This window comes from Centroberyx gerrardi, chromosome 13 (assembly GCF_048128805.1).
Source record: "Centroberyx gerrardi isolate f3 chromosome 13, fCenGer3.hap1.cur.20231027, whole genome shotgun sequence".
NCBI lineage: Eukaryota > Metazoa > Chordata > Actinopteri > Beryciformes > Berycidae > Centroberyx > Centroberyx gerrardi.
In genome coordinates this window covers 4,157,116-4,172,220 of record NC_136009.1, presented here as the reverse complement: position 1 = coordinate 4,172,220, position 15,105 = coordinate 4,157,116, and positions in this window count along the sequence as shown.

The window sequence follows — 15,105 nt, the reverse complement described above, 5'->3', positions numbered from 1 at the left end:
TGGTATAGCATTACGTTAAAAAAGCAGAAAGGCATGTCTTGTATGAACAACAGAAACTGCTACCTTTACAGGACAAGGTAAAACAGCAATTTTACGGGTTTCATGTGTGAAAGGGGCTCATGTGAAACGCCCACGCCAACGACTTTTGATAGAACAAAATGCTGCAGAGCAAAGTGGTCATGCTTGGTCTGTATGTAGAGCAGGTTTTACACCTGTACATTAGGTTTCAGAGCCTTTTTCTCAGGTAAAACCTTTCCTCTGGCAGTATCAGACTATGGGTACTGGGGATCAAACTTTTTAACCCATTTTGGCTTGCAGAAGATTCCAACATCTTCCAATATAATATAATGGAATATAATATATTTCAATATACGCCTATGCACTTTCTTTTGCCATTTCTTCTATATGAAACAGTAGACAGAGAAGGAACATTTGGCAATGGCCATGTGCTGGATTTGAACTCACAATGTCAAGAGGATATGACGCGTATCTCCGCCCTCATGCTGCTGCCAATCCAATTCACTGTGACATTCACTGGGATGATACATACAGGAAAATACATTTCTCTTTCACCTACTTCACTCTTTGCAATAGTATGTCCAAATAATTTAAAAGGCAAATTTACTGGAGGAAACATGTCCCCGTAATCAGTTCCTCAGTCCTTTGTTGGTTCCTGTTCCTTTCCATCCAGCATAGAGGAAAGAAATGTAACCCCTTAACCAAAGTTAAACAATTTAGAGAGAGAGAGAGAGAGAAAGAAAGATGGAACAGAGAGAGAGAGAGGAGCCTAAATCTCCCCATGATCTGACTGACAGTTGTGGTCTTGATATACAGTAAGTGTGAATTGCCTTGAGGTTGTTCAGGCTGGGCTTTATTCACTTTCAATCACACAAATTCAGGAAACAGATTTCCATCAAAATTCAAATACTGAAAAATTTTGACATGAGAATGTTGTCATAATAAAACCTATTAAGACATAATTGAGAATGACCTATCATGAATTCAAATGAACTACAGTTTCTATGTCAATTTGAATCGATCGGACTGAAAGTGAACTGGCTCTAGTTCAGAAGACGTGCTGCGATAAATGCCAACAAGAGCGCTATTGTGCGCAGACTGTCCTGTCTTTCAAGAGGAATAGAGGTGCTGTGATTTACAGGAGGAATGTAATGTGGAATGTGTGAATTATTTTCTTTAATAGACTCTTAACGCCGTGATCCTTCACGGTGAGAAATCTTACCTTTGTTATTGATATTCGTATTTGTTTGAGAGGAAACCAGGAACATTCTCTCGCAATAGAAGAATGAAAATCCTCAGATCTGATGACAGTCTTTGGTTGGGGACATCAGAGTTCAACATAGAGACTCCATAGACATGGACATCAAGTCTAAAACTGGCTATTCAGTGGAGCTGAGTTGCGTTCAGTTCAGTTAAAGCTCCACTTATCACCTTAAAGGACTGCACTGACGTTTTGGGGGTTTGGCCCATTGGTCACCTTACCCAATAGGTGACGAGAGGAATGGCACTAAAATCACCTCTGTGTCTCCAGTAGACAGCTCTGTTTGGTGCTTTAGCATGCTAACCAGGGGTTAAATTGGGATTTGAAAGGTGGGGGAACAAGAAAGAGAACTAGATAGTTGCTGCAATATTGCTGTCGGAGCAAGTCATATTTATTTATATGGGTCAAACGTTTTTTTTTCACCCTGTTTTTTCACCGGAGCACCATTCTGGAACGTTCTGGCCCAATTTAACCCCTGATGCTAACACTTCAGCATACAGTTGTAGCAACTTTAGGTGATTAGTATTATCCAAAGGATGACAATAAACCTTTTAGTAATCCCAAATTGGAATAGTTTTTTTATTCTGTGGCCTGAAGATTAATAACTTCTAAAAGCAAAATTTGAATCTTCATCATTAGTGAAGTTCATTACAAATCAACAGTGCAAAAAATTTTAGCTGTCTGGCTAACTTCGCTCACTTCCTGTGTAAACAAAACAAGTTACACTCCAAGTCTTGCAGGAAGGCATGTTCTGCCATTGAAAGTGCATTCTTTTTGTTGAATTTTATGTCTATTTTACCAATCCTCTAAACAACCCTGGCAGTAGACATCATTAAAATTAACTATTCATCCAGCCTAAGAGCTGCTACAAGTTTTCATTAATAATTGTACCCGATTATGCTAATTGCCTACAATTACTTAACCTACTGCTTGCTAAAGTGTTAGCATGTGCACCAGACAGAACTATCTAGAGGTCCTCTTGTCAGATATTGGGTAAGGTGACCAATGGGCCAAACTCCTAAAAAGTCGGTGTAGTCCTTTAAATCATAAAGTGGGGCTGCAAAACAGAAGAGCGTCCCATCCCCCCTAAGCAGCAAGCAGAGTCTTCCACCGTAGCGCTGTGTGGCATTATCAGTGAGGAAAATATAGGAGATAATGAGGTAAATACTGGACCCACAGTGCAATCGTAATGAGCGGCGAAAAGTTCCACAGGGAAGTCAGATTTGTATAGTTCCTGTATAGTTCACTGTTATATGTGATTGGCAACTGCTATTTCACACAGGTCTGATACTGGACAGATGACACTGCAGCTCTTTGGAGGGAAAGGGCTAGGTGAGTGGTTGAAGGGTTTCAATTGTAAGCCAGCTTTTGTATGAATTGTTAGACTGTATTTAGAGAAAAGGAGAAACAATATTTCTCAAAACTCCACTGACACTTCTGGGTCTCGGTTCAGCAATGCCTATTTTAACAATGAATATGGTATGATAGGTGAGGGTGACCTTAACTGACCCTAGAACAGCCGTCCCACTGCTGAGACGTTCTGGTTGTGGGTTTGAGTTTTGGCCCGTGTTATAACCGAAGCAATATCACAATGGTTTATTGTTACGGGAATGCCGAGCCAAGATTACACTATTTTGAGAAAAGCTACTTAAAAACACGATTAAGGCAAAAGATCACTTTTGCTGAGTGAGAGAGAGAGAGAGAGAGAGAGAAACAATAGCTTGGTAAAATGCCGCCAAACATCATCAATATTCCTTTCATTTTACAAAAAAAGTGCAGTAGCGGTCAAACCTCCTTCAGTATTTTACAGGCATTATTAGTGGATTGGTTAGCCGGATTGAAATCAGTCCCAGTGCATGGGGATTAGAGCTGTAGTCACAATACACAGTTTTACCATCCAGTACTATGCTGACCAAAGATCATGACACCAAGTAGCAGCACATCTAATTGCCACAAGCAAATTGTACCAGAATTTCAAGGTGGCTGGTGCTGATTTAAAGTAGTCTCACAAGATATCATCAAAGAGAGCAGAAAATGATTTGATGATTTGGCCATCCCAAGGTACAGAAGCAGGATATGAACAGAAACCAAAAAGGTAACTGCTCTGACTCTTTGGTTTCACCAGTTTGGGTTGGGAATTGTAATACCTCAGTAGTATTAGGAGTCATGAAGCTTTCTTTATTTGGCAAGCGCAATTGTCAACAACAGCTCCGTGATATGGTTTGGATGTTTTGGGGGGTTTGCTGAATGCTCATGGTCTTTTGTAGCAACGCCCTAGATCCCATTCATACAGTTACATCCATTCACACCTTAAATGAAGTGTAGAAACATGTTCTCAGATCGAAAGCATTGCTCAAATGAAATGTAGAATGAACGAAAGCACTCTCATCTCAGGGGGAATTTCAAGTCAACTGAGCGATCCCTCATCCAGGCCTCTATAGTTGGGAACAACATGAGGCTCCAACATTGGACGACTGGCAAAAGAGGATTTTATGGGAAATGTGTACGGGAATTAGTGGCAAATCTGGCCACTAATGAGATTTCTTTCTATTTCCTAATCTTTCCTCTAGCCACCATTCAGAGGATCAGGGCAGGACAAATAGCTTGAACCTCGTCACCTCTCACATCAACATCACCATCAACAACCAACTTAAGAAAAAAGCCCCTACCAACTGGTTTTATTCAAATGCGAAGAAACTAAATGTCCAAGTTTTGGATTGGATTTGGAGTGTCTTGAAATTCCAATGGGTGGGGAGTTTTTGTTCCAGATTAGGGTACGGGAAAAGAGTTTTGAAAGCCAAAAACTGAAATTGGAATTATGTGGTTTTCACATAATAGCAGCAAAATACTCGTTTTATTGGCAGAATCGGCTTTGTCCAAGTCCTGTCTCCCTCTTTTTTTGCCCATCTACAATTATTCGTAAAGGTATATTTTCTTCATTCCATTGGCATAAGTTTCCTCCGACCAGATTTCGGTGTTACACTTGTTCAAACTTCAAGGTTTAATAAACATAAAGAAAGCGATTCGCTTGACCACAATTGAGCGACAGGACAATTTTTTTTATATATCGTCAGAATCTGCTGTGTTCGTGTTTGTTTGTATGCTAGAAGTGTGATTTTCAGACCTGTTTCGTCATACAATGGCAGTGAATGGTGAGAGAAAAAAAACGCAGTTCTCCAATCATCTCTACCGGAGAAACAGATAACAGAGAATCAGCCATTTTGGGATTATATCATGGCCAGGAAGCTACACAACCCAAGATACTACCAAAGTTCAATATCTACTGTACGCTTTCTCTCTAGATCCACATGAATGATACCGTGTTATCTTGGGCGAGGCAAAGGAAAGGACATTTGACAAGATTAATGAGAACCGAGGAAGAGAGCTGGGAGGATTATCATACCACCTCCAAAAGCAAAGACACTTTTTCGGTCAACCATCGCCAGTTGCCTCTTGCATGTATCTTGAGCCACTTTTCAGCGATGATCCATTTTCAATATGCTACAAGGTGGTTGATTCAAAAATGAGCAAAATATAAGAATGCTTGGTCTGTGAGCGGGCTATAGAATATCCACTTAGTCAGATATACGGCTATGGAATTAGAAATCATATTTCTTTTTTATGGACGGTGATGATTGCTTGGTGTGGGGCGTCCCAAGGACACCTCAGACGACTGTCCTGATCTATCACTCATCTCAAGTACCTCATAATGCCGACCGTATAAACTCAATATAAACCCCTGTCCCAGTGTTCGGTGGCAATTAGCTGGTGGGACACAGAGCAATAGTCAGCACTCATCTTGCTACACTGTCGGTAACCTCCCATAATTACCTCATTTAAACAATAAAACCAACTATCAATAGAGTGCTCATAAAGCTGACATGGAGTTTATACGTTGCTGACTCCCCTCTATTGTCTGGTCTTATTTGGTAGACACAAAAGAGGGTTATAATAACTTGTTCCATTGTTAAAGGGGCCCTATTAGGAAATCAAACTTTCCCTTATTTATATACATATATAATCAAAGATATTGATTTTGTGTGAGTGGTTAAATTTAAGTAATTGCATTTTCAGAAATCCATCCTTTTTTGGATTTTCTGTTGAGGAAGTTTGTCTGTTCAGCCATGGTGGCTATCACTGCTCATGCTAACTACCCAGTTCTTCTTCTGTTTATTCCAAACAAACCAGAAACATAAAATGCATCACTTCCTGTGTTCCAGAGGATTTTTCCCAGGAAAAAGCTACCGGACACCGGCTGTTTAGAACAGACAATGGAAAAGCTTCCATGAACTGGATATAGGTTGAATCACTATTGTGTTATAGCAATCAGATAGAGAGAGGCATAACCGACATTTTGTCATATGAGAATGTCACAGAATATTGGAGAATAGAGGAGGAAATAAAGAAAACTTTGTGATGACTTTATGCTCATCCACTGTTTGGATCGGACACTATGATAATGAAGAACTGTCCGGAGCTGATGGCTGTGGTACCAGTCAGAATGCACAGTTTTAGCCAGTAGGCATGCCTTGTAGTACTTCACCCCACTGTAGCCTGTTTTATTAAATGTGACCAAAGGTGACCTATTTTTAGCAAACACAGTATGATCTAAATTCAACCCTAAAATCCACCCTAAAACACTTTGTGTTCTGTTCTGTATTTTCCTTTTTCCTGCAGATAACTGGCCATGGCAAGATATTTTCAGCAGCAATGAAGTTTGATCACAGAAAATGTTTTAGGATCTAAAACATGTACAGTAAACGTCAGGCTTTGGTGTCAGTCCCTCAGAATCAAAGAGCGAGGGCTTCTTTCTAGAGCCGCCATTTTGCACCAAGAGACGTTCAACAATCATACAGGGAGAAATCCATCGTAGAAGAGGAGAGAGACCAATTTCTCCACCAACAGTAGCCTCAATAGACCAGAATGCAATGCAGCCACAGCTTGTATCTTTGTGGATCTGTTGATGGTAGCGGGTGGAATCCAATCCAACCTAACCCTTCAATGACTTTATTAGTGATGTGAACAACTGGGAATGGCACCATGGCATTGTTCTTTCTCCACTCTCACTTTTTCTTGACTAGAAAAACGATTGCTTTTGCTCTCTCCACCTACATAATCCAAAGCAGAGGGTTTGTTGAAAGTCATTCTGGGAAATGTAGGAAATAACTAACTGCAGTAGAAGTAGATGAGGCAGGTTGAAGTGGGTACAACAAAAAAGTAAATTCATGACAAAATAACTCCTGGAATGTATTGAACATCTCAGATTGATGAGATCCAACAGTGGAAGAGGATCCAAGGGGGGAGTTTTCCCTTTAAAAGGCCAATAATGGGGAGAAAAGCTCCTACCCACCTGAATGCACAGACTTTCAGCGGTTCTAGGTTTTTCCTGATCTGTCAGTCTCAGTGGGAATTCAGTAGCATGACATCACTGGTTGGCAGTGGTGGCTTTTCTTACCTAACTTGCCCCTCCGTCTGACTTCACTGCCAGACATGCGCCACCAACACAATGCCGCTTAATTGATGGCATCACTTAAAAGCTTTGGCCCACTGAAGTTGGCATCTAGTTTAATATCCTAAGTGCCTCAGCCTGTCTCACGAACTCCCAGAGGTGCCATATGAAGAGAGTCAGTCAATACAAGCTGATCGACTTCTTTCTCCTCTCCCTCAATGCCCAAATAAGTTAGATTGAAAAGCCGTGCATTCTTCTATCCAGCAAGTTCTTTTCCGAGCTAGCCGACATGTTTGTATGATAATGAGATGGTGCAACTCACCTTGTTTTGGCTCTGTAACCAAACCTGGACCACCTGAACCTTGCATCGGCCTCATTCCAACCTACTATCTACTAATTATAGTGGTGTTATTTGGGCCAGTACACATCAGACTAAATTCAAGCCACTCATTGCCTCCAGAAGTAAGCTACTTCAACCAATGAGATCACTCTTCTCCTCTGTTGGGATTTTAACTTAATGTTCAACAAATCAACCACCTTCAGTTTGCACAGATTCTATATAGCTCTCTAAACAAGACTTTCCCCCCCTTTTTTAAATGTTTTTTTTTTTAAATACAAAGATATATTTCACAATAATACCACCTTAAATTTAGACTTTTTGGACCCTCTGTGTCTTGTACATCCTCATCTTAACTCAGAATTACCTAAGTTGGAAGACGATGTCAGTTTTTTTGTTGCTGTCTGTATTTAATATGTGACTGGTGTATGCGAATATGCATGCATGCATTGGTGAGCATTTGGGTATATATACAAACACATACACACACATATGCTGACAGAACCCACATGGCAAAAGACCCAGAACCAGAGGCCAGAATCTTCGTCTCAATTCAAATTTAAAGTCTCTGGCCACACCTCCATCTCAAGCTCACAGAGCTCTGGAGAAACTCAAGCAGACCAGTTGGTTAGAAAAGGGTGGAGACGCTGTGGGCTGTCGTCATACTTCAAGCCAATAAATTTGCACTAGGGTGGAGCATGGCACTGGTGCTCACCTGTGTATTGTCCTACTTTTACCATAGCCTGCTGGTAAACATGCCATTACATCCCTGTTTTTGAGTCTTCGAGCTAAGAATCTGTAAAGGCTTCATCGACTCAATTTGCCTCAAGTCGAAATTTTCATAGATTTTTAACTAAGGAAACTTGTTTCCACCCGGACAGAAAAACAAATCAGAGGCTGCCTTTATCTCCACAAGAAATCTTCTGATGAGAATTTCTCCAGACCTCCATGAGCTCGAGATGGAGGTGTGGCTACGCGAGATTAGCATGGAGCATACTATCACTCAACATAGTGTAGCCTATGCTAAAGTATTAGCGTGGAGAATACTATCACTCATCATAGTGCATGGACATGGATGTGTCTTATATTCTCATCAATTAACAGCTAAGTTGACTAACAGGACAATCTCCCAAAAACTCACTGTATTCCTTTAAGATGAAGAGAGGATGGCTCTGACCCCATTCACCCCTCTCAGCCCACAACTCTGTCAGAGCCGATCTGAAGAGCTGGTACAGACCTCCAAGCTGACTCTTTCATCTTACGTAATTCATTCAAGGGTGACAATTATCTATAAAAAGCATAGATCTATCTGCTCTCTCACTAAAAATGTCCAGTCTTGATTCATCTCGCCTTCTCTCTCTTTCTTATGCTCTTTCTCCTCTCACTAAGAACCTTCAGTCTATAACTGCATCAACTGAACCATCCTGTACAAAGATGTTTTTCATGACATTTATCAAAAAGAAATGTCAACATTTTTTGCTATTTTTCCATCTGTAGTCTTTGGATGGGGACCCTCCACATTGAAATAGACATAGACATTGTTACACTGCAGCCATATAATAGGCTACAGTTCAAAAGTCAGTCAATCCAGAATAAAATATGCAATGGTGACAGTACATTGACAATTATTGCACTGACATTATTACATTATCAGTTGCTACCGTCCATGACCAGACAAAAGGATGAGCCAAAGCCTAGATAGTTTTTTATTACTTTATACATTATAATGGGTTACATAATGGGCCTGTTGAATAGATAATTGTGATTTTAATTCAGAATAATGATGTATGATCTATAATCAAGCCTGGATGCTGACTGCCACTGAGTTATTTTCTTGTACTTGGTATATGGATGTAGTCAATTTCTGTGTGAGTGTTTTTCTATCTTTCCACTAACAGCCATTCATTGTGGCTGTTAGTGAATGTTGAACCTGACTCACTAAACAGGAAAACAGAATCAGAAGAAAACACTGAGATGGTACTTTCCTAATTTAAAGCTCCTACGTGGACAGTAGCAGTTAGTTGCGATACCTTAATTACCATAAACAAATGAGAGCATGGTGGAGACGATTGGTCGCCTCTATCTCACACCAGTGTTATTGTTCCTCCCCCTCCCTGAAGAGGATCAACATGTTGGAAGTGATTTTTCCACCGGCCTTTCACTCCTTCCACCATCTGCTGTCGCGGAGCGCCACCGCAGTTTTAGACCAGCAGTTCTAGACCTGCAGTTTTAGACGACGCATGCGCAGAGCTCCGTGAAGTTTCGAGAAGTAGCGTGCTGCAGCCGCGGAGGGGAACTAGTTATCAAAAACGCTCCTCATTAAAAGTTGTTTTTAAAAATAAATAATTGTTTATTATTAAAAATATGTAGAAAGTATGTACGGTTTGTTCCCCAATACATTTCGGGCTAAACTGGTGGACTGGTTTGTGTGGTGTTTTTTTTTTTTTTTAAATGTCAAAAAAATTACTTTGTGTGCTTTTGAAAAATACTAACTCTGAAATACACAGCCCAGCAAAACTCAGTTAATCAAGCAAAGTTTTTGAAAGATGCGCTCTTGAAATCCCACCTCAAGGGCTGTTTTAAACATTGCATTTGTTGTAGGCTTTTGTAATAGGCCTACTTTGCATACGACTGTACAGCTGTAGCCTACAGTCATGCTGTTCTTACACAAAAAACTACAGTCTATGCCTTATATAAACACACACAATTGAAATATTCAATTAACAGTGCAAAAAAACTGATATTAGATTAACACTGGGTAAATTTCCAGTAAAAGGCATCAAACAAAATATCTTTTTCATGTTTTCCTTTAACACAAACAACAACAAAAACAGTTTAATAGGTTTATTTATTTATTTCTGGTTATTGTGGGGTGATGTGCCTTTTTCTGTGAGAAGAAATAACAAAAAACAGATGCAAATGTGCCAGATAACAGATATTACGCTAAGTTACAGCTTTAAAACCATTTTACATATATTTACAAGCAAATGTTACAACACTGCATTCCCAAATTGATATTGAATAATGCTGCTCTTTGTCATTTTAAACTCCATCTCCATAAGTAACGTCGCTTACCCAGTGGCGACTGGTCATTAGGGGCAGGTGGGGCACAGCCCCACCTGTTGTCACCAGAAAGAACTGTGCAAACAAATGATGTTATTATTAATTCTCAAAGATTATTATCTGCTATAATTTATTATCTATGAACATAGCATCTTCAAAAGTTAGGATTTTGAACTAAAATCGGGAGAACGCAGTCTGAAGCTGCTTCAGACTGCGTTCTCCCGATTCGTGTCCGCAGTACGGTGGCGTGAATGTGGGGCTAGCCCCTGTCTCACAATGCAATGTGTATTGTACGTGGGAAAATATGAATACGCATGCTCAGAGTGTTAGTGTATTCAATGTAGATCACACGAATTTGATGACAAGTGGGGCTGACAGCCCGTAGCCCCACTACAGCGTCATTTCATATTTCAGAGTTGATTGGCTATCTGTCTGTCTGGCGCCAACATTAGTCGGCAAGAAGAGGGGAGACTTTCTTAGTTTAGCTAACGCCAGCTAACTTGAGAAAATGAACGAAGTGGATTTCATACTCGAGCACAGGTTTGAAACCCTTAATTTGGAGGAGAAATTGGAATTAAAGCGCCTTGGTGCCCACCAGCCACGGGATATTGTCATCACTCAAACTGCTGGTAAAAGTAACCGCGGGTTTAATGTGGAGTGGTTTTCGAAGAAAAAGTGGCTAACGGTTAGCATACAAAAGAAGGCACTCTTCTGTTTTCCATGTCTGCTATTTGGTGGAGATGGTACTTGGTCGAGGACGGGTTACAAAGATTTGAAACATCTTTCTGAGAGGATTGCAAAACATGAGAGCAGCGGGAGTCATCTGGACAATGCTGTGAAGTTGGGCTTACTTGGAAGGGTAAACGTCGCTGCCCAAATTGACAGTGCATACAGGCGCTCCATTGAGCAGCATAACAAACAGGTGGAGGAAAACAGGTACGTGCTCAGTCGGATCATAACGTGTATTAAACTGTGTGGAAAATGTGAAACAGCACTGCGGGGCCACGACGAGTCGGCGGACTCTCTGAATCCGGGAATATTCAGATGCATTTTCGAGACCATGTGTGAGGGCGATTCGAGGCTTCAGAGGCACTATGATGCTCAGCCCATCTTCAAGGGGACATCCAGCACTGTACAAAACGAACTGTTAGACTGTATGTATGAAGTGTACAGGGAAGAGATAGCCAAGCAAGTGGACGAGACATCATTTGTCGCCATACAGGCAGACGAGACAACTGATGTCTCTTGTAAATCACAAATGGTGGTTGTGCTGCGATACATGTTGCCTGACAATACAGTGACAGAGAGGTTTTTGGAGTTTGTTGAAGTCAAAGATAAAACTGGACTCGGCCTCTCTAATAGCATCAAGGGTGTGCTGGAACCACTGAAGCTGGGAGACAAGCTGATCGCTCAGACTTATGATGGTGCGGCTGTAATGAGTGGGAACGTCCGTGGGGTACAGACGCTAATGAAAGAGACATACCCACATGCCCAGTTTGTTCACTGCTACGCCCACCAGCTGAACCTGACCTTGCAGCAACTTTGTTCAGCAAGGATGAGCGTCCTGAAGGTGTTTTTTTCAGATTTAACTGCTTTTGCCACCTTTTTCTCTGGCGCTTCAAAATGTGTCGCGGCTCTTGCAGAGGCAACACAGAGACGCATTCCAAGGCCACCCGCTGTGTGATGGAACTTTAAAAGTAGAACTGTCAGTGCAGTTTGGGAGAACCGCGCTGCGCTGCTCCAGTGTATGGAGGACATACGCACACAACCAGGATGGGATGAGGCCACCATAAGTGAGGCATACGGCCTGTCAAAGAAACTCCGGGACAGAGCCTTTCTGCAGCTGCTGGAATTCTTTTCCTTGCTTATGCCAGAAGTGGATGTTTTATGCAACACTCTGCAAAAACGGAGCATCGATGCACCTGGGATTAGCAGTGCGCTCACCCGTTTCAAGGAGAATGTCCAGAATATGCGGCAGCAAACTGATGAATTGGCCGCCACCGCTCATGATGGAGCAGACGAGCCAGGCCGACGAGTAACCAACACAGCGCCGGTGATGAAGGAGGCATGCGACACAGTCATCTCTCAGGTGGAACAGAGGTTTTCACAGTGACCACCTGATCGCTGCAAAGCTGGTTGACAGCTCGCTCTTCCCACAATTTGTCCTGTCATTCCCTACATCTGAGCTTGACTGTGCTGTGAAACTATGGCCTGTAGGAAACGAGGAAAAGTTGAAGTCTGAGCTGACCACTCTGTACCGCCACACTGAGCTTCATACCGGTAAGACGGCCCTGTCTCTGTTAACATCCATCCACGAGAACAACTTAGAGGAGGCTTTTGCTGAGATCGTCACTCTGCTGAAAATTATCGTAACAACTCCTATGACGACATCTGAGTCAGAGAGGAACTTTTCCACCTTGAAGAGGATAAAAACCTTCACTCGCAATACCATGGGACAGCCGCGACTCAACGCATTGGCCATGCTGTCCATCGAAAGCCAGCTGATTCAGCAGCTACATGACTTCATCCCCAAAGTCATCGAGAAGTTTGCCCAGAGGAAGAACCGCCGTGCCGCCTTTCTCGTCAAGTGAGCCCTCAGCTTTGGTGAGTGAAAGCATATTTTATCATCCTGCGTTTGTGGTGCTGCTCCGTGCATTGGCTATATTGTTGTGCTGGATCGATTGATATAGATTGTGACGAGTGTCAGTGTGTCCATGCTTATCTATTAAGGTTGTTGTCATAATGTTGTTGTCATAGAATGGATCTGTATCCCTAAAAAGTTGTCTGTGCGCTTTGTTGTGGCCTTCAGTGGTGTTGAGCTCTTTGCTGTTCGCTTATGGCCCTGTAGGCTCATTTGTTCTGAGCTTGGTTGTGTCGGCTTAAATATTGCATCTTTAATTTAGGCTTGTGACAGTGGTAATGTAACTTGTGTAATTGCTCTCCTTCTCTCTCTCTCTCTCTCACACACACACACACACACACACTCTCTCTCTCTCTCTTCCTCTGTGTATGTGTACAACACCTGCTAGAAGCAAGCCACTCTGTCGTTAAAAGTGTTTTGTGGAGCCATGCACGGACCCATGACGCGGGCCGGCGCCACGAGGGGTCTTAAGGGGGCTTAGCCCCCTCAGTTGTATTTTTTGCCCCCTCTGTTTAAGCTGTATGTATCTATAGAAAAATAGCAAAAAAAATAAAATTATTGGCCAAGATACATGTGACTTAGCTGTTGTTTCAGAACAATGGACAGCGCTGTTTGTTGACGTGTTAAAAAAACACATCAGTAGCAAGAGAGAGTACTGTAGTTTTCCTGGTATGTAGCCTATCTATTGAAGTGGTTGGTGCCCCACCAATTTTTTACATATAAAAACGCCACTGCGCTTACCGTCAACTTCGACGCCACTTTCACTTCTGTCTGAATACGATATCTAAAGCTGCCAAGGCTCTCTGGTTCTCCGCTGCTGCAGCTGTGCGCATGCGTTGTCTAAAACTGCAGGTCTAGAACTGCTGGTCTAAAACTGCGGTGGCGCTCCACGGCTGCAGCTGGATGCTTCTCTCTGCTGCCAGAAACTCTGGAAGCTTTAACTCCATTTGCGTTGGAAGAACAGCGCCCTCTTCCTGTTTTGTGCTGTAAAGCAGTCTCCCTTTTGATTTTATTTGAACAGTCTAACATGTCATACATAAATGCTTGTGCTGTATCAACATTACATACAGTATTATGACATTTGTGTTTAAATTCACAACTGGTGACAGAAAAATCATAACAAGCAAAAGGAAAATGTAAAACGATAAAGAAAATTTGTGAAAAAATAAAAGTAAAAGGAGAATACCTATTTTTTCGATACTTTTCATATTTTCCAGAATATAGCTTTCCTAATACTTGTTGCCTTAGCAATAGACCCATACAGATGCCTCAGATCAATTAAAAGAGAGTTAGAATGAAGTATCCTGGGTTTATGAATTGAGACGTATCCTTTCAGCTGATGATTTGTTAATTGCAATTACAAGGTATTTAACCACTTCATTGTACCTCTATGCCACCTTATTGGACTCATGTATTTCCATTATGTCACATTTATTTCTATTCGAACAGAGGCTTTCGAAAAGATTTCAAGGGCTTCTTATACAATAGGAACCTACTGCTCATTTTTTAAAAACAGGCAGGTGCCATCAGCCAGCTGGCTTATAGTTACAACATTGCTTCCAACTTTGATGCCGTCAATGTCTGCACTGCACAATGTATAATAAAGATTAGAGAGTTCAGCAGCTAACAAAAATAGGAAAGGGGATATTGGGCATCCTTGCCTCATTCCTCTTGACCTCAAAACAAGGGGAGATGCCTGTAGCTAGAGACGTTGCAGTTAATATTTCTATAAAACGCATGGATCATCTTCCCAAACTTTTCCCCAAACTCAAAATGTTGTAGAACGAATGTTCCAGATTGCTGAAGGCTTTGTAAAAGTCCAAAAACAGTGTAATTCCCTCCTCATCAATCATCTCAACACAGTCCAAAATGTCTAAAACAAGGCAAATATTATTAGAGATGTGCCTAACTTTCATAACTCTTGCCTGAGAAAGAGATAATTTCATTCAAACGCAGTTTTAATCTCTTCGTAAAAAAGCTTGTAATCTGAGTTTAATAACGTAACGCCAATTATGTAAATAGATGGCATCCTTATTTGGCTTGGGTATGAGGGTGATTAAATCTTGTTTCATTGAATTAGTAAGCTCACTTTCCCCTACACATTCTTAAAACACTGCCAAAATCAAAGGTTTAAAGTCATCACAGAAAAATCTGTAGTATTTGAAGGTCCTGGACTTTTATTTAATAGAGTTTTTCTACTTGACTCCATTGTTGTGGGACTTTCACATAGCTCGCAACTCTCTCTAGATATTTGGGGATTTAGACCTTAAATAGGATGCATGTTATTTATTGAGAGGCCACAGGATTGAGCCCGAGAAGAAATATTTTGAAATTGA